The sequence below is a fragment of the Zea mays genome, chromosome 10, assembly GCF_902167145.1.
Source record: "Zea mays cultivar B73 chromosome 10, Zm-B73-REFERENCE-NAM-5.0, whole genome shotgun sequence".
NCBI classification, from domain to species: domain Eukaryota; kingdom Viridiplantae; phylum Streptophyta; class Magnoliopsida; order Poales; family Poaceae; genus Zea; species Zea mays.
This window is the reverse complement of record NC_050105.1, coordinates 55,308,605-55,335,526: the sequence shown is the minus strand read 5'-3', so window position 1 is coordinate 55,335,526 and position 26,922 is coordinate 55,308,605. Positions and strand designations below refer to the sequence as shown.

At 42.3% G+C, this 26,922-nt stretch overlaps 1 pseudogene; it reads right to left on the bottom strand.

The window, feature by feature from the left end:
• Positions 1-13,917: 13,917 nt before the first annotated feature.
• On the bottom strand, positions 13,918-14,077 carry LOC111590412 (uncharacterized; annotated as a pseudogene).
• Between the last annotated feature and the right edge of the window lie 12,845 nt (positions 14,078-26,922).

The window sequence follows — 26,922 nt, the reverse complement described above, 5'->3', positions numbered from 1 at the left end:
TGATTTATCTTTGTGCAAGTAGAACAGACATTATGTTTTCTGTTTGCATAGGTGCTAGATTTCAATCCGATCCCAAGGAATGTCACCTTGTGGCTGTGAAGCGTATTCTTAGATATTTAGTTCGTACGCCTTACATCGGGCTTTGGTATCCTAAGGGGTCTACCTTTGACTTGATTGGATACTCAGACTCTCACTATGCCGGGTACAAGGTTGATAAGAAGAGCACATCAGGGACTTGTCAGTTTTTGGGAAGGTCCCTGGTTTCCTAGAGTTCAAAGAAACAAACTTCCGTTGCCCTATCCACCGTCGAGGCCGAGTAGTTGCCACAGGCCAGTGTTGCACACAACTACTTTGGATGAGGCAAACCCTCTGGGACTTTGGCTACAATTTGAGCAAAGTCCCATTCCTATGTGACAATGAGAGTGCAATCCGCTTTGCGGATAATCCCGTTGAGCACAGTCGCACTAAGCACATAGATATCCGACATCACTTTTTGAGAGATCACTACCAAAAGGGAGATATCAAAGTTTGCCATATTAGCACCGATCACCAGCTAGCCGATATATTTACCAAGCCTTTGGATGAGAAAAGATTTTGTAAGCTGTGTAGTGAGCTAAATGTCTTAAATACGCAGAACACATGGATTGATCTAGATCACACATGTTGTTATGTGTTGACCATGTTATTATAAGTTTCATTATGTATTTATGGTATTCAAGTTGTAAACATCATCCCCGGACCTCACAAGTCCTTATGCAAGTGATGCATATGTTTAGGGGGATGATATGTTACAACTTGACCCTTTGAGACTAATATGTTTGCTTAAGTAATTTTTGTGTAGTCTCAAAGGTGAATGAAATGGGAAATGTTGAACTTGAACAACAAACAAGGCTTCCACTACAAAACAGTATCTTGTTCAAGTTGCCCTTGGTGTTCATTGCTTTCTTGCTTTTAATTCGCAATTTTTGGTGAGGCAATGGGGGTTTTAAGGCCACTAGTTTCTCCATTTTGGTTCTTAATGCCAAAGGGGGAGAAATTAAAGGCCAAAGCAACTGGATCAACTGCCACTTGTGAATTTCAAAAATTATTGTGTTTAGTACTTGTGTTTTGATCAAAACCCTCTTATTGCAAAACTACTCTCTTGTGGGGGAGAAATTTGATTAAAAAGGGGGAGTTTTTGGATTTTGATCAAAACTAGTCTTGAAAAATGCTTTGATTTGCCAAAACAAAGTGATTTTGTCATAGAAGTAAGAAAATGAATTCGTATTACCAAAATAAACCAAGTGGTGGAAAAATGATCCAAATATGCCAAATCCTGTGATAATTCAATTGGTTTTTAGTTTGACTCCAATTCACAAATTTTGGCTCACATTTGGTTATGTTAGTGCATTTTAAGTTGCTTTTGATGTGTTGGCATAAATGACCAAAAAGGGGGAGATTGAAAGGGAAATGTGCCCTTGGGCCATTTCTAAGTGTTTTGGTGATTAAGTGCCCAACACATCACTTTGCCCAACACCTTCGTACGAAGATGATGTGTGGTTATCATGATTGCAAAGACAGAGTTACAAGCTTTGGATCAGCGGTATACACGCGCAACGAAGGAGCCGGTTGGAGTAAGGCAGAGTCCTCAAGACTTGATCAGCAAGACTATGAAGGGAAAAGGCAACAGTGCCCTTAGTCAGTCTTGTAACTCATATGCATAAAACTGAGGGCATCATTGATTGTAATATTGATGAAGTTGTACCTCATGACTATAAATAGAGGAACCATACCATGCATTGGACATGCTTTTTGATAGGACAGAATTGACTCACTTCACCTACGAAGCCGTTTTCTTCTTCTCACCTTCGTATTGTTGCTCATAGAGCCGAAAGTACAATTGTAATGATTCGTTATGTAATAAAAAATAGAGTAAAGTAATGCCCAATCAAGATGAGTAATTCATTTTATCTTTATATCTTACTTGCTTTATTCCTTTTATTCTTTATCTATCCTTTGTTTATCTTTCACACCTTCTCCCTTTAATTAATCTCTATTTAAGAGGAATTAATTAATGGGTGAAGAAGACTGTAACACCCCGTCCAATCCCTGGATCGGCGGTACTTACTCCTAGCAGCTCGCTAGGATCATATATCGTCCCCATAGACCAACATGAGTCTTTTATGCGCACTTTGTCCTCACTCATGCGCACCCGAGAAAACTTCTCGGTCGGTCATCCATCCCAAATTGCTCCAAGCCAAGCACGCTTAACTTGGAGGTTCTTTCGAGATAGGCTCCCGAAAAAGAAGATGCACCTTGTTGGTATGGATACTCTATTAATTCTATTAAGCCTTGGGCCAGGACATCACCATTCCAAGGGCCAGGATATCACAAAGTCTGATTTAATTGTGTTGCCTTGTTTTTGATATCCCGAAAATGTCAAACACAAGTGACCAACACGCGTCGAGAGCGGCATGCAGATCAATCCCATTAATCACGTTTGGCTGGTGCAAACGATTCCTTGACCTGATTGATTTTCCTGATAAGAACAAATATTACAATTTATCTTAGCCAAAAGGTTGAGAAAGGTAGGAATTGAAAAGGAGTCCTACCCCTTTTTTCATAGCTTGCTCGATCACTCGTCCTCCTTTAGCTACCAAAGTATGAATTGAAAAGGAGTCCGACCCCTTTTTCATAGCTTGCTCGATCACTCGTCCTCCTTTAGCTACTGTTGGGGACTTGTTCTCAAATGCTATGAATTAAGAACAAGGCAACACAAAATGTTAATGGTTAAAGCCCTTCGTCCTTCGAAGCATTATCTCCCTTAGGATATAATGATCTTCAGACGAAGGTTATGAAGGACATACCTTCATCATCGTAGGATATGTTAATGAAAGAAGAAGCATATGAAATATGAGAGATAACATGAATATTGACATAACATTATTGATATATCTTTATTATATCATTATGAATGAACATGAAGAATACTAAATTACATTTGTACCTTCAGTTTAACAGAAGGCAAAAGATCAAGCGTGACGCATGAGCGAATACAAGTCAGCGTGAACAGTACGGGGGTACTGTTCATCTATTTATAGGCACAGGGAGCGGCTTGTGTGGAATTACATTCATGCCCTTCCTATTTATTACTGACTTAAAGACAATCTATCGAGGACTGGATAGCCTTTTCCTCCTTAAGTCGGTTCTTTTTTCTGTTACTGAGCCGAAGCTCCCTTGCGTGCAGCTTCAGAGATGGTTCAACCTACGTCCCGACCCTGCTTTCCATATTGTATGCAGCTCCAATCTGAGTTCGAAGGTTCCTGTACATATATTACACTTGGGAAACATTATTAATCATGTTTTTGAGGACCTTCGGAAGACGAAGGCCCCCAACAGTAGCCCCTCTCAGTATTAATTTGTTATAACAACGAATTCAGACTGCGATGTGAACGAAGGCCTTAAGCCGAAGGTCCGAAAAACACCTTCCCTTTGCTAGAATAGCAACAATCAATGACAGACGGGGCCCTCCAAGTTGCAGCGTACTAGGCATATAAATATGAATTCACACCGACAACATTTGATACTCTGTTTCTGCCATTTGCATTATTTTCTCAAACTTTTAGTTCTTGCTCACTAGCTCTCGCTAGATTTTCAAGCTTTTTCAGCTTCGGTTTAAAGACGCGTTTGCACCATGTCTGGGGAAAAATGACTGAGAAGGTGAAGCTGACTGAAGAGACGAAGTTGTTTGAAGAGAAGAAGGTTGCGGATCCTTACATTGCTGGATTTATTGAGTCCATGGCAAAAACAAATACAGAGAAAATTACTAAGGAGATCATGGAGGGTTTATCCGAAGACTCCGATGACAGCGATAGTTATGACGTGGAAAGTGGGGATGAAGACTCTGAGGATCGATCATGGCAACCAAGCCATACTATCTTTCGAAAATTGACTATCAAGCAACGTCATCTTGATGCCATGAGGGGGAGATATTTTTGTGACAAGTCTATTGTCAGAATTGGGGGAGACAGTACTAGGCCTGCTCCGGAGGAAAACAAAGTTGTTATTTACCGAAGCTTTTTTAAGGCTGGTCTTCGGTTTCCTTTGAGCAAGTTTGTGGTTGAAGTGCTGAAGATATACCAGATCTTCCTTCATCAGATCATTCCTGAAGCTATAATGAGGATGGGGATTTTTGTCTGGGCTGTAAGGAGTCAGGGGCTAGAGCCAAGCGCGAAGTGCTTCTGTAGTATGCACGAGCTTTTATATGAGACGAAGGCTACCGACAAAGAATAGTACCACAACAACTTTGGTTGTTATGGATTTATTGCTCGCCCCAATGCAAGCCACTCGGTGCCAACATTTCGGAACAGGTGGCCCGGGTCCTGGATGGAGGAGTGATTTTACGTTAAGAATGATTTTAAGGCAAGTGAAGACATCAAAGAAATCATTTAGTGCCCCATCTGATCTCGCTTCGGCCTCCGAAGGCCGAAGGTGGAAATTGATGACGATGTTGAAGCATGGCAGAAGGCTTTTAGCACTGTGTGTGCCTTTATTGGCACAAGGGATTTGTTTCAAGAGCACATAGATTTTAGGGCATGGCTAGTTGTAGAGAGCTGGGATATGCCGAAGGAGACCACCGCCGATTCCATTGAGGGTGGCCTGGTCCGATTGAAGTATACCTTCAGATTTAGGGTGAAGTTTGATGAGCCAAACGATGACTGACTGAAGTGTATCGAAGCTTCCAGTGATGAGCTACTTGGGGCATACTCCAAGGCCGAAGACAATGCCTTGTCCGCAGCTTTTGGGGATCAAAGCAAGAAAAGATTAAACAGGGTATTCGATGCTATTGGCTTCGCATACCCTGATTATCGCTACTCGCTGCGAGGGCAAGGGAAAAAGAGAAAACCTGCCGCTTCGGTCACCCCAGCTGAGCCGAAGAGCAAAAAGATGAAGGTTCTAACACACCGGCCGTGTTACATTGAACAGGCCGCAGTACCTGAATTTGGCGCGGGAACCTCTTCAGCCGCTGAAGCAAAGAGAGCTACTTCGATTATGCAGATTACCGAAAAGCCAATTGTAGTCCCGAAGGTGCCTACAGTCAGCTCACTCGAAGCTAGAGATGATAAGACTGAAGAGCCACCGGTGGAAAAGGTGATAAAAACACCAGAAATCCTGAGCGCACCGTCAGAGGCAGAACTGCCGAAGGTGCAAAAGGCTTCTGCCGCAACTCCCAAGAGGAGGAGAATGGCCAGCATGCTAGATGCTGTGCTGGAGACTACAAAGGCCTTGAGCCCTGCTCCTTCAAAAAAATTGTTGAAGCTACCAAAGCACAAGCCAAAATCGAAGCTGGACAAGCCGAAGCCGAAGATGGGCCCTCGGTGCCCAGCGAGACGAAGGCTGTCACGTTTGGAGTCCAAGCTGATCAGCAATCTTCGGATACCACTCTGACAGTAGGGCAATATATGGCAGAAAGGGCAAAATCTCCTTCCTCTGAAGCGCCGGTCGAAGCTACTGATTATATTTATCGACATGCTTCGGGGAAGAAATTGTCCGAAGATGAAATCGTGGAAGAAAGGCATTATGCGCAAAACTGAAATGTCCGAAAGGAGCCTTAGTATTTAACGGAAGTAACGATGACGACTTCTTATACTGTCTCATGGATAACAAAGAAATATCTGTTTGGCCAGAGATAGCTAAGAGCATGGGATTCCCGAAGCTGGAAGATGGCCTTTCGATTTTGTCGAAGGTTGATCTAGCTGACAGCCTAGCATACAATAGCATAAAGGTATGAAAGTTAACTTTGAATTTGGGAATGAAGTATTTTATTTGTCATACTCAATTTTTTCCTCCTCTTTGCAGGGCTTAATTCTTAGTAATGACCTGAGGGCACAGAAGAATATCAAAGACGAAGGCTATACACTAGCTCTTAACAACCTCCGGTCCGAAGTGATTGAACTAAGAAACGAAGGTCTAGAGAAAGATAAGATTCTGATTTCGTTGGTAAACAAAGTAAAAAGAAGACAAAGCTAATTATAAAGCTCAGGCCGAAGCTCAGAAAACCGAAATTGAGGATCTTCGGAAACAGCTGGTCGAAGCTAAAGAGAATTGCGTGCTCAAAGAGGCTAACCGAGAGACCAGCGAGTACTAGAAAAATTATCTAGAGAAAAATGTTAAAGAACTTCGCGAATCCAAGGAAAGATGCTTTGAGAAATCCTTGGATTGCGTGAAGAAGTTAAAAGCTAGCTTCGCCAAAGTGGGTGCCTATTCTGCCGAAGAAAACTTCGTACGAGGCGACCCCGAGAGCGTCGTTGAATGGTTAAGTGGAGAAGCCAAAGCCTTCAAAGAAATTTTGAGTGACCGCGGGGATGTTTGCGCGTTTTCCGGTGCGCGGGGAATTTCAGCCATCTTGGAGAAGGCTGGATGCGGTCACATTAAAGCCATAGCCCAGGCCGAAGCCACCTTCTCTGTAGATGATTCGAAGGATCCTTCAGTTGAAGCAACCTTGATAGGCGGGAAATTTTACAATGATGTCTGGGCGAACGGTGGCCGAGAGCTAGCCCACGAAATTATAAAAAAGAGTGAAAAAGACACCCATGACGCCAGAGCAGAAGCAAAGCGAGCTGAAGAAGCTGCAGAACGCGAAAGACGCATATGTATTATTTTTTGGCTTTTTAGCTTCAGTACTTGCTTTGTGGCTTCGAACTAATCAATTTTTCCTACTTCAGCTGAACTACCTCCGCCGCCGGAACCATACGATCCCCTAGCTGATCCAAAAATGAAGGAAGCACTGGACATCATAAACATGGCTGAATCCATTGTCGACGAAGTCGTCAACAAATTACTGAACGAAGTTGTAGAGAAAGTCCTTAAAGAGGAATAGGTTTAATTGCAATAATAGCTGGAATATATGGAACAATTTAAGTAAGATTAAGCCCCTATTGTAACAAAATTATGTGACATTTGTTGTATGTAACATTGAATTGAATATGTAAATTATTGTAATTTATTTCTTTCCGATGCATGAAATTTACACATACCGTTTTTGAGCCTTCGGCGAAAAAACACCTTCCCTTCTTTTCATGCGTCGTAAAGAAAAAAATCCCCTCTTATGACAAAGGCTGATAAAACTTTATTTCCAGAAACTTACTTCGTGCCTTAGCACATTTTCATTTTGACGAAGCATTTGCCGAAGATTGGCTTCATATTCGATCCATGTGCCGTTAATGCTATATGATGTGATGTTGTGCAAAATGATGTGATGGTATGATGCGAAATGATGAAGATGTCGAAGACATATACCCACATTCCCACACTAGAACACACAAGCTCTGCATCCCCTTAAGAACGACTTTGGAGCTTCTTCACCTTCTATTTTGGTGGTATAAGTTTTGCATCCCCTTAGGAACGACTTTGGAACTTCTTCGCCTTCTATTTCGGTGGTATAAGTTCTGCATCCCCTTAGGAACGACTTTGGAACTTCTTCGCCTTATATTTCGGCGGTATTTGGCTCTGCATTCCCTTCGGAACGACTTTTGAGCAGAAAACTTACACTGCACTCCCTTAGGAACGACTTTTTGTAGCTTCAGCAATTTTGGCTCTGCGTTCCCTTAGGAACGACTTTTGAAGCTTCGTAAATCTGTGAAGAGGATATATTTCATTCTGATAGAAGCAAAATCATTACAAGAAATTAAAACTAAACTTTCATTATTTGATTCTTATTTAAAAAGCAAAATGGGATAGAAGATAAAAGTATTTTAGAAGCACGATATTGCTCAGTATATGTGCTTTGATTCTGGTACAATGCTGTTGACTGTACAAGCTTCAGACTCCTCCATGAAGTCACGTTGTTGTTGGGAATGTTGGCGCCCTTCTAGCTGCTGGCTTCAGGAGTAAGTAGGTTGCAGTGGTGGCGGCGGTGGGAGCTGAGGCCAAGAAGCTTGTGAATGGCTTGCTAAAGCAATAGAAGCTGCAGGTTGGTTGCCCACATACTGTGGTATGTAAGGAGAGTGGCACGAAGCAGTATGTAAAACCTGCTTCGGCTGATTCTGCCGAGCTTCTGCTTCAGTAATCTCTTTTTGCTTCATAATAGTGATCTGGCACATTCTTGTTGTGTGACCCTTGTCTTCACAACAGAATAAGCAATAGATTCTTCTGGGCTGATCCCATATCTTCCTCCGAAGCCTCTACCGCCTTGGCCTCTTGGAGCTGGTGGCCTGAAGGAGCTTTGTTGCTGACTCAAAGACTTTGAGGTGTGCTATGGCCTCTGAAGCTGGCTTCCTTTGTCATCATTCTGACTGGAGCTGTGGATTGATCTAACATGCCTAGGGTGGAATCTCCCTCCGAAGCCCCTAGTCATCTCAGAAAATCTATAAGCGTCCTCCCTTCTTTGTCGGAAGTCATTATCAGCACGGATGTACTCATCCATTTTCTGAAGCAGCTTCTCCAGAGTCTGGGGGGTTTCCTGGTGAAGTATTGAGCCGTAGGCCCTGGCCGAAGACCCTTGACCATGGCCTCAATGACGATTTCATCGGGCATAGTGGGCACTTGTGCTCTTAGTCGCAAGAACCTTCGAACATACGCCTGAAGGTATTCCTCATGGTCTTGTGTGCACTGGAACAAGGCCTGAGCTGTGACTGGCTTCGTCTGAAAGCCTTGAAAACTGGTAACCAGCATGTCCTTGAGCTTCTACCATGACGTGATTGTCCCTGGCCGAAGAGAAGAATACCATGTCTGGGCCACGTTTCGGACTGCCATGACGAAGGACTTTGCCATGACAGCTGCGTTGCCTCCATATGAGGATATTGTTGCTTCATAGCTCATCAAGAATTGCTTTGGGTCCGAGTGCCCATCGTACATGGGTAGCTGAGGTGGCTTGTAGGATTATGGCCATGGGATAGCCTACAATTTTGCTGCCAGGGGAGAAGCATCATCAAAAGTAAAGCTACCATGTTTAAAATCATCGTACCATTCATCTTCGTTGAATGAGCCCTCCTGACGAAGCTCCCTATGTTGGGGCCTTCGGTCATGATCATCTTGGGTAAGATGACACACTTCCTCAGTAGCTTCGTCGATCTTCTTTTGAAGGTCGGCCAGCCGAGCCATCTTCTCCTTTTTCCTTTGCACCTATTGATGAATGATTTCTAGGTCCCTGATCTCCTGGTCCAACTCCTCCTCCTGAAGTGTTGGACTGGTGGCCTTTCTCTTTTGGCTTCTAGCCTCTCGGAGAGAGAGAGTCTCTTGGTTTGTGTCCAGTAGCTGCAGTGCAGCCCCTGGCGCTGTTATCTTCTTCGGCGGCATGACAAAGGTTGATGCTTTGTCGAAGATTGTGGAAGTGAGTACACCGGAGGTGGGCGCCAATGTTGGGGACTTGTTCTCAAATGCTATGAATTAAAAACAAGGCAACACAAAATGTTAATGGTTAAAGCCCTTCATCCTTCGAAGCATTATCTCCCTTAGGATATAATGATCTTTAGACAAAGGTTATGAAGGACATACCTTCATCATCGTAGTATATGTTAATGAAAGAAGAAGCATATGAAATATGAGAGATAACATGAATATTCACATAACATTATTGAATATCTTTATTATATCATTATGAATGAACATGAATATTCACACCCATGAAGGTAAATTGCGTGTATTACAGGTAACATATGTAATACCCTACTTCCTGGGGTGGCTTTGCATGTGAGCGGTGTTACAGGTGGTGCCTACCGAGCTGTGGGATGCTAAAGAGAATTGCGCGCTCGTAGAGGCTAACCAAGAGATCAGCGAGTACTAGAAAAATTATCTAGAGAAAAATGTTAAAGAACTTCGCGAATCCAAGGAAAGATGCTTTGAGAAATCCTTGGATTGCGTGAAGAAGTTAAAAGCTAGCTTCGCCAAAGTGGGTGCCTATTCTGCTGAAGAAAACTTCTTACGAGGCGACCCCGACAGCGTCGTTGAATGGTTAAGTAAAGAAGCCGAAGCCTTCGAAGAAATTTTGAGTGATCGCGGGGATGTTTGCGCATTTTCCGGTGCGCGGGGAATTTCAGCCATCTTGGAGAAGGCTAGATGCGGTCACATTAAAGCCATAGCCCAGGCCGAAGCCACCTTCTCCGTAGATGATACGAAGGATCCTTCAGCTGAAGCAACCTTGATAGGCAGGAAATTTTACAATGATGTCTGGGTGAACGATGGCCGACAGCTAGCCCACGAAATTATAAAAAAGAGTGAAAAAGACACCCATGACGCCAGAGCAGAAGCAAAGCGAGCTGAAGAAGCTGCAGAACGCGAAAGACGCATAGGTATTATTTTTTGGCTTTTTAGCTTCGGTACTTGCTTTGTGGCTTCGAACTAATCAATTTTTCCTACTTCAGCTGAACTACCTCCGCCGCCGGAACCGTACGATCCCCTAGCTGATCCAAAAATGAAGGAAGCGTTGGACATCATAAACATGGCTGGATCCATTGTCGATGAAGTCGTCAACAAACTACTGAACGAAGTTGTAGAGAAAGTCCTTAAAGAGGAATAGGTTTTATTGTAATAATAGCTGGAATATATGGAACAATTTAAGTAAGATTAAGCCCCTATTGTAACAAAACTATGTAACATTGAATCGAATATGTAAATTATTATAATTTATTTATTTTCGATGCATAAAATTTACACATACCGTTTTTGAGCCTTCGGCGAAAAAACATCTTCCCTTCTTTTCATGCGTCGTAAAGAAAAAGATCCCTTCTTATGTCAAAGGCTAATAAAACTTTATTTCCAGAAACTTACTTCATGCCTTAGCACATTTTCATTTTGACGAAGCATTTACCGAAGATTGGCTTCGTATTCGATCCTTGTGCCGTTAATGCAATATGATGTATGATGTAATGTTGTGCGAAATGATGAAGATGCCGAAGACATACACCCACACGCCCACACTGGAACACACAAGCTCTGCATCCCCTTAGGAACGACTTTGGAACTTCTTCACCTTCTATTTCGGTGGTATAAGTTCTGCATCCCCTTAGGAACGACTTTGGAACTTCTTCGCCTTCTATTTCAGCGGTATAAGTTTTGCATCCCCTTAGGAACGACTTTGGAAATTCTTCGCCTTATATTTCGGTGGTATTTGGCTCTGCATTCCCTTCGTAATGACTTTTGAGCAGAAAACTTACACTGCTCTCCCTTAGGAACGACTTTTTGTAGCTTCGGCAATTTTGGCTCTGCATTCCCTTAGGAACGACTTTTTGTAGCTTCGGCAATTTTGGCTCTACATTCCCTTATGAATGACTTTTGAGCTTCGTAAATCTGTGAAGAGAATTTATTTCGTTCTGATAGAAGCAAAATCATTAAAAGAAATTAAAACTAAAATTTCATTGTTTGATTCTTATTTAAAAAGCAAAATGGCATAGAAGATAAAAGTATTTCAGAAGCAGGATATTGCTCAGTATATGTGCTTTGATTCTGGTACAGTGCTGTTGACTGTACGAGCTTCAGACTCCTCCCTGAAGACATGTTGTTGTTGGGAATGTTGGCGCCCTTCTGGCTGCTGGCTTTGGGAGTAAGTAGGTTGCAGTGGCGGCGGCGGTGGGAGCTGAGGCCAAGAAGCTTGTGAATGGCTTGCCGAAGCAACAGAAGCTGCAGGTTGGTTGCCCACATACTCTGGTATGTAAGGAGAGCGGCACGAAGCAGTATGTAAAACCTGCTTCGGCTGATTCTGTCGAGCTTCTGCTTCGGCAATCTCTTTTTGCTTCAGAATAGTGATCTGGCACGTTCTTGTTGTGTGACCCTTATTTTCACCATAGAATAAGCAATAGATTCTTCTAGGCTGATCCCCATATCTTCCTCCGAAGCCTCTACCGCCTCGGCCTCTTGGAGCTGGTGGCCTGAAGAGCTTTGTTGCTGACTCGAAAACTGTGAGGTGTGCTGTGGCCTCTGAAGCTGGCTTCCTTTGTCATCATTCTGACTGGAGCTGTGGATTGATCTGACATGCCTAGGGTGGATTCTACCTTCGAAGCACCTAGTCATCTCAGAAAATCTATAAGCTTCCTCCCTTCCTTGTCGAAAGTCATTATGAGGCTGGATGTACTCATCCATTTTCTGAAGCAGCTTCTCCAAAGTCTTAGGGGGTTTCCTGGCGAAGTATTGAGTCGTAGGCCCTGGCCAAAGACCCTTGATCATGGCCTCAATGACAATTTCATTAGGCACCGTGGGCGCTTGTGCTCTCAGTTGCAAGAACCTTCGGACTTACACCTGAAGGTATTCCTCATGGTCTTGTGTGCACTGGAACAAGGCCTGAGCTGTTACTGGCTTCATCTGAAAGCTTTGAAAACTGGTAACCAGCATGTCCTTGAGCTTCTGCCATGATGTGATTGTCCCTGGCCGAAGAGAAGAGTACTATGTCTGGGCCACGTTTCGGACTGCCATGACGAAGGACTTTGCCATGATAGCTGCGTTGCCTCAATATGAGGATATTGTTGATTCATAGCTCATCAAGAATTGCTTTGGGTTAGAGTGCCCATCATACATGGGTAGCTGAGGTGGCTTGTAGGATTGTGGCCATGGGATTGACTGCAATTCTGCTGCCAGGGGAGAAGCATCATCAAAAGTAAAGCTACCATGATTAAAATCATCGTACCATTCATCTTCGTTGAATGAGCCCTCCTGACGAAGCTCCCTATGTTGGGGCCTTCGGTCATGATCATCTTGGGTAAGATGACACACTTCCTCAGTAGCTTCGTTGATCTTCTTCTGAAGGTCGGCCAACCGAGCCATCTTCTCCTTTTTCCTTTGCACCTGTTGGTTAATGATTTCTAGGTACCTGATCTCCTGATCCAACTCCTCCTCATGAAGTGTTGGACTGGTGGCCTTTCTCTTTTGGCTTCTAGCCTCTCGGAGAGAGAGAGTCTCCTGGTTTGTGTCCAGTGGCTGCAGTGCATCCCCTGATGCTGTTATCTTCTTCGGCGGCATGACGAAGGTTGATGCTTTGCCGAAGATTGTGGAAGTGAGTACACCGGAGATGGGCGCCAATGTTGTGGACTTGTTCTCAAATGCTATGAATTAAGAACAAGGCAACACAAAATGTTAATGGTTAAAGCCCTTCGTCCTTCGAAGCATTATCTCCCTTAGGATATAATGATCTTCAGACGAAGGTTATGAAGGACATACCTTCATCATCGTAATATATGTAAATGAAAGAAAAAGCATATGAAATATGAGAGATAACATGAATATTCACATAACATTATTGATATATCTTTATTATATCATTATGAATGAACATGAACAATACTGAATTACATTTGTACCTTCGGTTTAACAGAAGGCAAAAGGTCGAGCGTGACGCACGAGCGAATACAAGTCAGCGTGAATAGTATGTGGGTACTGTTCATCTATTTATAGGCACAGGGCGCAGCCTGTGTGGAATTACATTCATGCCCTTCATGTTTATTACTGACTTAAAGACAATCTATCGAGGACTGGATAGCCTTTTCCTCCTTAAGTCGGTTCATTTTTCTACTACTGAGTCGAAGCTCCCTTGCGTGCAGCTTCGGAGATGGTTCAACCTTCGTCCCGACCCTGCATTTCATATTTTATGCAGCTCCAATCTGAGTTCGAAGGTTCCTGTACATATATTACACTTGAGAAACATTATTAATCATATTTTTGAGGACCTTCGGAAGACGAAGGCCCCCAACAGCTACCAAGGTATGAATTGAAAAGGAGTCTGACCCCTATGTGGAAACGCTGCGCTGCGTGTGCCTTCCTATCATGTTGGGCTTGGGTGATTTCTCACGACCCATCTATGGTGTAACGACCCATTGGTACGCAAGAAGCAAGGGAGAGGAACAAATTTTCTGTGGTATAACGACCCATTGGTACGTGAGAAGCAAGGGAGTGGAACATATCTATGTGCTTCACACGTGAAGCATGGTGCAGAAAACTCGTGTCTTAAAAGAATACTAGTACAATGGCCGTGCATTGTGACCAAACAAAATCATATTTGATACCCATAAAAATAAATTTAATATCAAGGTGAACATATTGTGGACGTATCAAATATTAAATTGACAAGAGCAAATATTAGACTTTATCTTAGCCAAAAGGCTGAGAAAGGTATGAGTTGAGAAGAAATGTAACCTCTTTTATATAGCTTGCTCGATCGCTCGTACTTCTTTAGCTAGCGAGGTGGTATTATATGGAAGCGCTTCTGTGTGTGGCTTCCTGTCGTATTGGACTTGGGTAGTTTTTTTAGGGCCCATCTATTGTGTAACGACTCATTGGTGGGCGAGAAGCGAGGGTGAGGAACAGACACGCTTCGTACATGAAGCCCGGTGCGTGAAAAGAGTAGAGAAAAAATATGTGTAGGGTGGTGCACATGTACGACAATGTGCATTTGTGACATACAATGTAAGGCTGGTGCAAACGCAATGGACAGTCGAGTCGTGAGGCTGGTGCTATCGCGTGAGCGAAGTCGAGATGCAGGCGATAGAGCTCGGACAGGCTACAGCCCTAGCGCCCAACGAGAGCGGGCTCTCGCCCGCGTTGGCGCGATCATCCGATCCAGAATAAGGTGGTGCGTTTTAATTGGTCCACGTGAGTGTCACACATACTAGTCGTTTGTGACCGTTAGGAGTCTAAAAGGTTTATTTTTTTGCAAAAACTCACAAATTTTATTTGTAGTCGATATATAAATATTCTTAATGGGTTATAGCTCATTTCACATACTACATATAATTCTTTTTAATAGTTATATAATTTTCTCTCAAATATTATGTAATTTGTTATTTTAATTTAATAAAAGAATGTTATGTCGTTTGATTTGTAGGTGTCGAATCAAATCTATATGAAATAGTTTTGTCTGCAATAGAAAAGTTGATGTGGCTATAGGTTGATGTTGTAGCTTACTATAGGCTAGGCACTAGAACAAGAAGTGAGAGAATGGAGTAGAAAACTAACGAGGTAGGGACGAGAGGATGATGCTGTATTGGCACCTGGCTAAGCCATTCTAACCGTGTTGTATATAACTTTTGTTAGTCTATATTTATGTGAGATATATGTATATATAGTGATATATGTATCTAGAAAACAAAAATAGTTTATTATAATTCATAAAGAAGAGATCAATTCTCTACTATATTAAAGCACCAGTTTCAGCGGTCGTCCAGCGTCAATATTTTTCAAAAAATCTCTACATTTCATTAGAATCAACCCACACTCCTTTAATATCTTCTCCACTAATATAAAAAGGAGAGTTTTGGGTGTCTTGCTTTTCGTGCGTTGTCCCCCTCTAGTGATAGTCATACATCGTCGTGCTTCCCCGCAGAAGCCACCTCCGCATGCCACGCGCACAAACTGCCTTCGCACGCCACGCGCCTTCCTCTGCCCGCTGTCGCAACCTCGGACCGCGTCGTGAGGATAAGTCCCAACAAACTCTGTGCCGAGCGACGCGAGGATATGCCCTGTGAACTCCGCGTCGAGTGATCCGCCATGCCACAACCTCCGATAGTGTGCCTACCACGACCACCGTCGCTATAAATTTCTGGCCTCTGGCTCTCCGCGTCAGCGTAGTGAAAATGGTTACCACCACCAACAGCAGGGCTCGGATCTCCCGAGGTGGCGGGCTCTTCAGAGACCCATGTCGTCAGTCTGGTGCTAGCATCCGACTGCTTTCCATGACACGTCGAGGTCGGACAAGGTCGCGTAGACATGCTGGTCGATGGCTGCAGCCATGGGCCCCCTCTCTGTGGCATCGACGAGGAGGACGCTGTAGTCGAGTGGCGTGGCGCGGGTGCCCTGCTCTACATCGTACCCCATCGTTCCATGGTAGTTAAGGTACCTGTACCACCAACTCTCTGACTCTGACGATCAATCGATCTAATTAGGCTGGAAAGGTCTCGATTGGTAGCTGCAGGTGGAGTGCTGGCAGTACTGATGCGAATGGAGCTTGCGAGTCAGACTGATGAGTATGGCGGTGAGCGATCGGCTGCTTGCTTGCTCGTTTCTAAATTGACAGAGTGGGGAATTGAGTTGTCCGTGTTTATTGTAATATCCCAAAAAAATGTTGCCAAAGGTTGATCTTCAGTGCGTGGATGTGGGAAAAGGGTTGTGGAGCGTTGGATGCTAAGTCAGAGTCATCTGTGGCGTCGTTTCTTTTCTCCCGCGAAGAAACCCTAGTGGTGGCCCTTTCTCCCTTTTGCCCCTTCTTGGCCGCCACCCCCCACACTTGGCCACCCCTCTCCTCCCATGGCATCCGCTCTCTATTGCTTCCTCCTCCCTAGATCTTCCCCCACGCAGCAAGGATCGAGAAGAGGAGGAGCACGTTGAATTGAAGAGGAGAGGATTAAGGAGATGTTCTACTCCATCTCTTCTTACAGATTTCCTTGGGGAAACCCTAGGTAAGGATGAGATCCTTGTTCCTCCCTGTAATTATGTGCTTTTGGAGGTTGTGGATCATGGGGACTAAAGGATTAGAGGTTGGATTAGATGTGGGGTTAGGTTGTGATCTCGAATTTAGTTTCTGCAGAATGACATATTCGATAGTTTCTGTTCATGCTAGTTTTCCGTGGTCTTAGTGGCCTCAAAAAATAAAAAGTCTATATATGAGTCGTAGATAATTTGTAGATATTTCCGTGGCCGCGAAGAACACCTCAATCGGACATCAGATCAGAGAGTTATGGTAGTTTGATTATAGCAGTTTTTCAGTCTCATAATTCTGTGCAGAATCTGTTCTCTTAAGATTTAGGCAATTTTATCAACCGAATTAAACCTTGGGTTTGTAAGAAAAGTTGTAGATAATTTTATAAGCTTTCCAGATTGTTAAAGAGTGCATTCATATGAATTACGAAACTCCAGTTATGTTTGTTTTACTGTGGCTGTTCCTGTTTACATGACAAAAATGAGCGGGTCTGTTCACTGGTAGGTATCATCATGTAAATGGCCGAATTGGCTCTTCCAACTATGGAGACTTATGTAGAGGAATAAAGGTTCTTACTGCCAGCAGAAATTCATGATTTTTGGTTGAGTAGTTTGTGAGATATCGAATTTGGAAGTTAAGTATGCTGCTGTATGAAACAGATTCAATCAGTTATCTTGTCAAATGTTTTAGAACTTATAGATGACAAAATTTAATTATCCATTGAATACCAAAGTTGTAGAGTATTTTGTGCAAATACTCCTAGAGTATTTGTTTGATATCACCACTGTTATAATTTTTAAGATACAAAATTAACAAACAGTGCTGCTGTTGTATGGCATGTGGTTCAAGGTGGGAGGCTTTCCACCAGGTCTTGGTTTCAAGTGTAGGAGCGATTTGTTGATTGTTGGCAAATGTTTGTGAAATATTTGTACTATGTTTTATGCCCGCTAGCAGGTGGCTACACTCCAGATCATGCCTAGTACATTTTTTCTTCTTCGATGAAGGCAAGTGAATGTAGCGGTGGTTGCTTCCGTTCTGACCTGTTATTTCAATCGCCTACACTCTAATATTCAGAATTATTGGATTCTTTCATAATTGGACTCTATGGTGATGCTTTACTTGCTTGCATTATACTGATGCTCAATCATATATTGATGATGATTATGATTCGAGTATGACTCATGAGATTAATTCACACCCCTAAAGGTAAATGAAGTATTATTTGATGTTTGTATTGTATGTGAAGGAAGTGAAGTATATTAATAAATGCAGTGTGTCATATACATTGCATGATTCACTTGCATCTGAAGTTGGGTCGTGTCCTATGGTCCGACCGTACCGGTACAACTTAGCATCGTACGTTGCCCGATGAGGAGTACGATGCGGCTTCATACCCTTAGAGGTATGAAGGCAGAGGACATATGCATTGCATTCATATGCATTCATTGAAGTGATATTTGCAGATGATGTGGTTTTATACCCTCAGAGGTATGAAGACAGAGGACCTACACATTGCATTCCTATGCATACATTGAAGTGATATTTGCAGGTATTGTTGACGCAGGGAAGTGTTATACAACCTATTGTGGTTGTTCGAGGAAATGAGATGGTATTGGTTATATTGGGACTACTGAGTTCTGTATCTACAAGTATTTTTGATCTTAATTGTGATTCTTTTAAAATGTTGATTAATTCAATTTGTGGTTTAAATATCTCATCAAAACAATTCGCTTGCTGAGATGTTTCATCTCACTCTTGCATTACTCAATGCAGGTGCTTGTTGCTCATCAAGTGGAGCGGGAAGTAGCAGCACATCCACCTTCACTCTCATAATAACGCTGCTTAGGCGCAGTCATGATTTAATTAGAAACTTCTTGTCAAATGATGTTTGTTTCTAACTAGTTGTGCGCACTGGTTAATTCAGTTCATGTCGTTATGGTTGTCTTCCCATTGCTATCAGATTATTAATGTATATTATGTTTTCTTATCATGATATCAATTTATACTTTGTTGCTTCCCTGTTTATGCAATTTTCAAAGGAGATGCTATCGAAATTTCATATATGAATGTTAGATGTGTAGTTTAGTAGCATTCAGGGGTGTTTGTGGATCCCGGGGTGTTACATTTATGGCGGCAACGACGACCATGAGGATGCTTGCCATGTATTTGTGGAATTGCGGCAACCTTCGCTGAGCCTTGGAGAGTTACTTCTGCGGTCATGATCTGAAGAAGGTTCTCAAAGCATGGACATCTCTTAGATTTGTCGGACGATTCTAATTTACATATGTTTCCATTTCAATATTAATTTTATTTTGGTAACAACATATTTTCTTAAGTAACATCATGTTTAGCTTCACAAATATGCTTAGTATTTTTTACATATATATATATATTTTCAATCAGTAGTTATGCCAAATTTGCAAACTAAGGCATGTTAGAGGAAGATACATCATGAAAATACAATAACTAAAAAATACAAACACCATGGCTTTTGGGTGTTTAACTTCTCTATACTTCACAGCCTGTCGCATAAGTCTTGCTGGATCGTTGTGGTCTCCATCCTCTTACAGTTGTTGTCATGGGCAAGCTCTGACGAAGGATACCAGAGTGGTAAAATGGGAGAAAACCATATCCAACCTCCCAACTATGCAACTTGTGCACTTGGTCCAGTTTCATACGTCAATGAGAAAGATGTATATGCACCATGAGAACAAAACAAATGATGTTACTCGTGCTCTTTTATCTGATTCGATTTCATATTATGCGGCATTTGTAGCTCCTTGGCCTTTTGTTTTTTTGGCAAAGAGTGTATGAAAAGACTAGCTGAACAAAAGATGGGATCATTCTTTTCTCTGCTAGAGTTCATGGACATTGACATTTAATTGGCAAACACAACTCATGCTCTCATGGCATGCATATCCCTATCTAAATTTGAGGCAAGCATAATTACGTTCAATAAAATACTTGTCCCTCGAATAGCAGAGATAATTTCCATAGGATCACTAGATCTTATTTTTACATTCACTACCGCAATTGCAATTATATTTGTTCCATCAGACTACATAAATCTTACTTGCTCTTTTGTAATAGTAGGTTCTATAGATAGATTAATTGATCTTCTTGGTGCCTGTGAAGATACTTCAACTCTAGCCAACTTCTCTTCTGTTCTGGCCAAGATATCTGAGCATGTTGATGGCACAATTGCTGATGAAATTTGGCAATAATTCTCATGGATCAAATTGCAGATCTCTTGTTTGCAGAAAATGAGCAATGCATGAAAATGTGTTTGCAATACTTGCATCTTTGATAAAGGTTGGAAAGTTGAAGGCTGTTGAGACTATGATTGAATTAGGAATTGATAAGAAACTTCTCGTGCTTATAGACAATGGTTCTGAGATCTCATAGCACCACGTGATTACCACGCTAAAAACATTCAGTGAACTTGGTGCTCCACTTCAAGGGTGCATGAGGCTTCCAGTGTTGCTTCATTTGCCTTGGCATGCTCGGATCAATTTGGAAAGATTTGTTTTATTTCACAAAAATGTATTGCAACCACCAAAGCCCCAACAATTATTTGAGGTGATTCTTCATAATATCCTTTAGAGAGACAACAGAAATATCATGAAATCATCCAATGTTTATTATCTCTTACTGCAAGGGCAAATGATACAAGGGTGCAAGACTTCCTTTGGGAAGCCATATATTTGCGCTTTATGTAAAAAATAAGGTAAAATTATGTAAAAGTGAGTGTTTGAACCTTGGTTGTTGGCTCCACATTCACACCTAGCTAATCAATAGAAAACATATATTTTGTGCTTTATTAAAACAAAATTTATCCTAAATCATATATAAAAATCGTAGCAATGTACGGGCATACGACTAGTATATATATATATATATATATAAGCTCAGACCATTCGTTCCTATAATAATATGAATACATGTCATTCAGTGAAATGTTTAATTTTGACTGGAAAATAATAATAACGTGGTGTTGGGGGCCTTCCTCTTCCGAAGGTCCTAAAAAACGTGACTGACCATATGTTTTCAGTATATGATTATTACAGGGGGCTTCGGCTTCGGCATAAAGGTCTTCTCTCATGGCAAAGACATACGATGTGAAGATGTAACCTGAAGGTGATAAGAATGGTCGTCGAAGCTATAGCCGAAGCGGCTTAATATGGTGACGAAGACCAAATATGATGCTGACCAAAAGGGGAAAAGACTAATTAGTCCTTAATGATTCATTTTATAATTATAACTAGATGTCAGGGATATAGATGTACTTTTACCCAGGCTTTGTCCCGTGCCTATAAATAGATGAACAGTAGCACCATACTGTTCACACTGAATTGTAATCATTCTCTCGCGTCTTCACCTTCGAGCATGCCGAAGGTACCAATGTAATATGAATTCTATTGATATTCATATATGTTTTATGGAATGCAAATATGAATAAACTAACGAGATTCAATTACTACTTTCATCCCTTTGCATTCCTGCTTACATATTTAATGATGAAGGTATGTCCTTCTTGACCTTCGTCTGATGATCATTATGCTCATGTGGAGATAATGCTTCAGAAGATGAAGGTCCATAACAATTAACAATTGTGTTGCCTTGTTCTTGATTCACAGCATTTGAGAGCAAGTAACCAACATTGGCGCCCACCTCCGGTGAACTCAAACCACCAGCTTCGGCAAGCATTCACCTTCGTCATGCCGCCGAAGAAGACAATAGCACCAGAGGCTGCCCTGCAACCACTGGCCACAAATCAGGAGACACTCTTACTACGAGAAGCTAGGAGCCAGAAGAGGAAGGCCACTAGCCCAACACTTTAGTAGGAGGAGTTGGACCAGGGAATCAAGGACTTGGAGGCTATTCACCAGCAAGTGCAAAGGAAGAGAGAAAAAATGCTTCGGCTAGCATACCTTTAGAGGAAGATCGATGAAGTTGCTGAAGAAATGTGTCATATTACTTAGGATGACCAAGGCCGAAGGCCCCAACACAGGGAGCTTCGTCAAGAAAGCCCAATCAATGACGATGAATGGTATGATGACTTTCATAATGGTAACTTTGCTTTTGATGATGCTTCTCCTCTAGCAGTAGAGTTGCAGGCTAACCCGTGGCCACCATCTTACAAGCCACCCCAGCTCCCCATGTATGATGGGCACTCAGATCCGAAGCAGTTCCTGATGAGCTATGAAGCAACCATATCCTCATATGGGGGCAACACTGCTATCATGGCAAAGTCCATCGTCATGGCAGTCAGAAGTGTGGCTCAAACATGGTATTCTTCCCTTCGGCCAGGAACAATTACTTCATGGCAGAAGCTGAAGGATATGCTAGTCACAAGTTTCCAAGGCTTCCATATAAAGCCATTCACTGCCCAAGCTCTATTCCAATGTACGCACGACCATAAGAAGTATTTGCAGGCGTATGTTCGAAGGTTCTTGTGACTGAGAGCTCAGGCGCCTACAGTGCCCAATGAGATTGTCATTGAAGCCGTGATCAAGGGGCTCAAACCAGGACCAATGGCGCAGTTTTACAAGAAAGCGACCACAAACCTTGGAGAAGCTTCTCCAGAAAATGGACAAGTACATCAGAGCCGACAATGACATTCGATAGAGAAGGGAAGAAGCCTACAAATACTTCGAGATGACTAGGGGCTTCGGAGGAAGACTCCACCGTAGGCATGTCAGGACGATCCATAATCCCAGCTCAAGCGGCTGTGACACTCCAGGTGTCAGTTCCGTGTTATGTCGGGAGATTTGTCCCTAACTTGAATGCTCAGTGAAAATTTCCTATTTCTCGATCGTGTCTATCTCTACTTATCAGGATTATTCATGGAAGCTCACCGAAGTCGGAGTTATTCGATCGCGAGAAACAACCAATTTTGGAGCTGGTTAAAACTTTTAATTCTCGGCATGAATGCAAACTCGTTAATCAATCTTGATTTATAAATCTCATTTGAAGCTCATTTAATCAAACTCTCGACGTCTGTTATTTGATCTGAGCCCGAGTCTAATTCCTCAAACTTGATCTATGTCTGACTATTTTATCTGAATCCGTACTCGCAAACGGAATACTCAGTATGTCGTCCTCTAATAAATTCTTACTCGACTCAGCCTAGTATCTTGTGTCTAAACCAAATTCAAAACCCACTCCGGCAGCGATTTTAAAATGTCACAATTCGCCTCCTCCGACTAAAAATCCAAAGCCGATCAAAAGTCTGAGAGGAACATTTATTTCTAAAATAGTGCGCGAGAAAATTTCAAAATGGAATCTCCAATGCGTTGTCCTCAAATAAATCCTTATCTGACTCGGCTTAATCCCTCTGTGTCCGATCCGAATTCAAAATTCAACATCGGTGATGATTTTAAATGTCACGATTTGTCTCTTTCAATCATAAATCCGAAAGCTTGTCATATCTCAAGATGATTTATTTTCGAATCATGCGTAGGGAATTATTGCCGAGCTAAGTCAAATCAATCTCTTGGCCGAGTTAATCGCCCGATCTTCCGAAATCTATTTCGCTCTGTCCTCCGTATAGACGAATTCCGCAGGAGCATTTTTGCTTTGGAAAATAATTAGTGCAACCAATTTAGTGTATTGGGCCAAGCCCATTCTAGCCCAATTGGCCCACTAAGAAACCCTAACCCTAGCACATGCCTATAAATAGGAGCCCTCTTCCTTGCAAATTGGAAAATTTCCATTCCCCCCCCCCCTAGCCGCCACTTCCTTTTTTCCCTGTCTCTTTCTTCCTCACGGCAGCGCGTAGGGAGCTTCCTCCCTTCCTCCCATGGCGCCATTCCTCCTTCCTCTACGTAGGCCTGCTCTAGCCGACTCCCCTTCTTCCTCCCTCCTCCCCAGCGCGCAGGAGTAGGGCCTCCATGGCACCACCCCACAGAGTCCTCCATTTCCCCCCACCATTTCTTCTCTCTGTTCCTGTATGTGCGCAGGGACCTCCCATGGCCGCCGAGCTCCCAACCATGGCGCCCCTCTCCCTTCTTCCCCCTACTTGGAGCTTCCCATGGTGCCCCCTGCTCTCCCCTTGGTCGTGGCTTTCTCTGCTCCTTGCTCCATGGCACTCAGATTTTTCCAACAGAGCTCCCTCATGGCCGAAGTCATCGTGCCCTCTGCTCCTCCCTCCCTAGCACATCTCACCTCTGGCCGGCGCCCTGCACAGCGACCTTCTCCCCCTCGGCTCCCCCATCCGAGCGCCCAAGCAGCGCCTTTTTCTGCCCCTCTTTGTCCCCAGCGACAAGCAGCAAGGACTCCCTCTCCTCCACAGCGCAGCAGCCCTCCCGTTCGTTCTCCACCCCCCTCATCGCGTGTCATCGCTCTCGTGCTCGCTGCGCAGCCCCATCCGCAACACCGTCGAAACCCGTGGTGAGAAACCCCCTGCTGTCCTCAATGTTTATTTTCCAATGTGTGTGATGTTCGATGAATTGCCGCCAACAAATTTGTGTGTTTTTGCAGCTAGTGGTCAATGTCGCGCTTCGCGCTTTGCCCGTTCGACGAAATGACGAGCCATGTGGACAGCACATGCGTCTAGTCCAATCCCGTTCAGGTTGATTGATTTATAGTTTACAATACGTATGCTTTGGTTGATGACAGGCAATGCATGTATATGTGTGGATGTGTGTAAAATGTTTCGGCTATACACATTGGTAGGATCGCATTTGCGGTTAGAGAACAAGAGGCTGTTTGATGTGTGTGGTTGTAGTTTGTCTAGTTATGTTTTGGTCGATGTGGTGTGCATTGGTGTTTGAATATGTGTGGGAATAAAATGTCTTGGTTATATGCAGTGGCAAGGTCGCATTCACATTTTGGTAAACAAATGTGTCGTTCTTGTTTGATGTGATAAGTAAGATGGAAGTACAAGATATGCGAGCGATGGATTAGTGAACGTGTGTGTGTGCCGGGGTGCATCGTATTTATTGTTGCGCTACGTGGATCAAAGTGTCTCGAGTGCATGTCGCACATGGTTGTATGCGAGACAGGGCAATATAAGATGTGCTCGACACGAAAGTTCGGTCAGAGTAGGTAGAAATTGTTTTGGCTTAAGTAGAGAGGTGATGGCATGCCAAAGTAGTCGTTGCTTCCTATATGTTTATAAGTCGAGTCTATATGCGTTATGTGTTCCTTAAATTGTGCTTCACATATAGTCTATGATTGTGTTTATGACTTTGAATGGATGTTTTCGAGTGAACTAATAGGTTCCTAATGCAATTATGTGTGAGGTGTTTATAGTGACGCTTTATCCCGAAAGGTGTTAAGTCTGCGCATAAATAAGAGATAAGTGTACTTTGTGTAGTGTGGATTTATTTTGAGTGCATGTGTCGCAAGAAATGAATTAGTGCGCATATAGGCAATGAATGGGTGTGATGAAGTGGTGACACGCCTTCGTAGTCATCATGTCGTCTGTTGGTGACCTAGCTGAAGGTCGTGGAGAAAGGTCGATTACCTGTGTATTATTATTGTCATGCCGCAGTTCTGTATGAATTGCAATGTGAAGTAGTAGGCTCTCTATGTGATGCTAGATGTCTAGGTAGACTTTCGTGAATTGTGGTGCTCGAACCGTTGAGATAAAGGTTAAGTCGGTCGATGCTGAGTAAGTAGTTAAAATGATTAATGGAATAATTATAGGGTTAGAACTAGAAACTAGTGTTCTCGCACCCGTTTTGGATGTTGTGGTCGCTTGATGGCAAGTCAATGGAAATGTGTTGCGCTATAAAATTTGGAAGTGACTTACTGAAATTACACAAATAGAATAAGGTGCCCCTTTCATGTTACTCAACTTTGACAACATGAGCATATGAGATTTTGTTCCTTGATGTCCATTACAAGTTGGTAACTAAGTCATAATAATTTAGACTTGAGAGTTTGTGGCACTATCTCTCCATGTTTGTGTTTGGTGCTTGAGTCAAGTGCCATTATGACCGTAAGCTAAAATTCCTGCGTAGGCAGTTTTAGTTGTGCGATTAATCTAGTTAATAAAGTATGTTTTCTGTAGATATGTGCTATAGAAAAGTTGTAGATAACTTTATTATCTTACTTGTGTTAAAATTTGACAACCATAAGTCTGATCGTTTAGGAGTTATGCTTTTTACAAATTCAGTAACTGAATCTGTCCAATTTCTGTACAGATGTCAGAAATTGAATTGTTTGCTTAAGTTAATGTTACAATCTGTTCATGATCGTTATAAGAAAGTGGTATATTTTTTTCTTATCTTGCTTGTGTTAAAATTTCATAACCATAGGCATGATAGTTTAAGAGTTATGAATTTTACAAACTGATTGCTGTGTTCTGTCCTCTGTCAGAACAGATTTCGAAAACTGTAATGGTTGATTTGATTAAACCTGGAATCACTTCTTGGTTATTATAAAAGTTATGTAGTGCTTTTGCCAAGGTTTCCAAAAAGTCTTGGATCACTCTTTTTGGTGGTCTTAAGATTAAGTTATGGATGTTTAAAGTGTGAAGACCGAATCTGTCCAGTTCTGGACAGCACAGCCTCCATAGTGTATTTTATCCTTGATACATATTAAACCAGCCAGGGATGTTTATAAATAATTTGTAGAACATTTAATTATCTTTTCAGAAAGTCTAAGATCACTTTGTTTGGATGTCTCAATCTTTAGTTGTGAATTTTTGAAGTTGCAAGTCTGAATCTGTCCAAATCTAGACAGAGCTGTTGTATTAGCACTTTTTGACACTGCTAAGTGTTGAATCTTGTTGCGGTAAAAATACCAAAGTTGTAGTTCACTTTTTAAACTTTCCAGAAAGTTCTAGTTTGCTCTTTTTGGATTAATATTTCAAGATTTATGATTAAAACAAGTAACTGCTTGCTGCTGTCCTAAAATCTACATGTGCTCATTTAATTGTTAGTTCACCCTTTTGGCTAAAAATGGTTGGTTAGCACTAAATTAATATAGACTTGCCATGACTAAGCTTAATAATGCATGTGTGTCATTTTTATATGTTTCTTTCTCTAGTTGATTGTGATGTCGTATTTGTGTTGCATAAATAAATAAATTGTTATCGTCTTTGTAATGGTGTTAATGATGAACGCTGATAACGTACGAATAGCTAGCGCTTGCGTATAGTCGTTGCAGTGTCTTACTAATTAGTGTTTAGTTCGCTATCATGTATTGGAATAATCTTGTGACATTTTTTATTGTATTCATACATATGCATCTTGCATCTCATTTAGGACCGAGAGATGATGATCATGCACGTGATGTGGTGCCAACCACAAGATGTAGTTGGTGGACGACCTGAAGAATGATGGACTTAACCAGTGGATGCTCGCCAAGCGAGTACCCCCAGCAAACACTATCTAAGTGTTAAATTGAAGGCATGCTCTGGTTTTATGCATAACCGTTATATATATGCTATTTTACTGCACTTAATGTTTGTAGGCTTGAACTATGCACTTAAGTGTAGGAGTTGACTGAAACCCCAGTTGCATGAACTCAGGATCCCCTTTGAGATGGATACTAGTATGCTTGGTCGAATAGCTGCTTTGCTAATTAGGGATCTC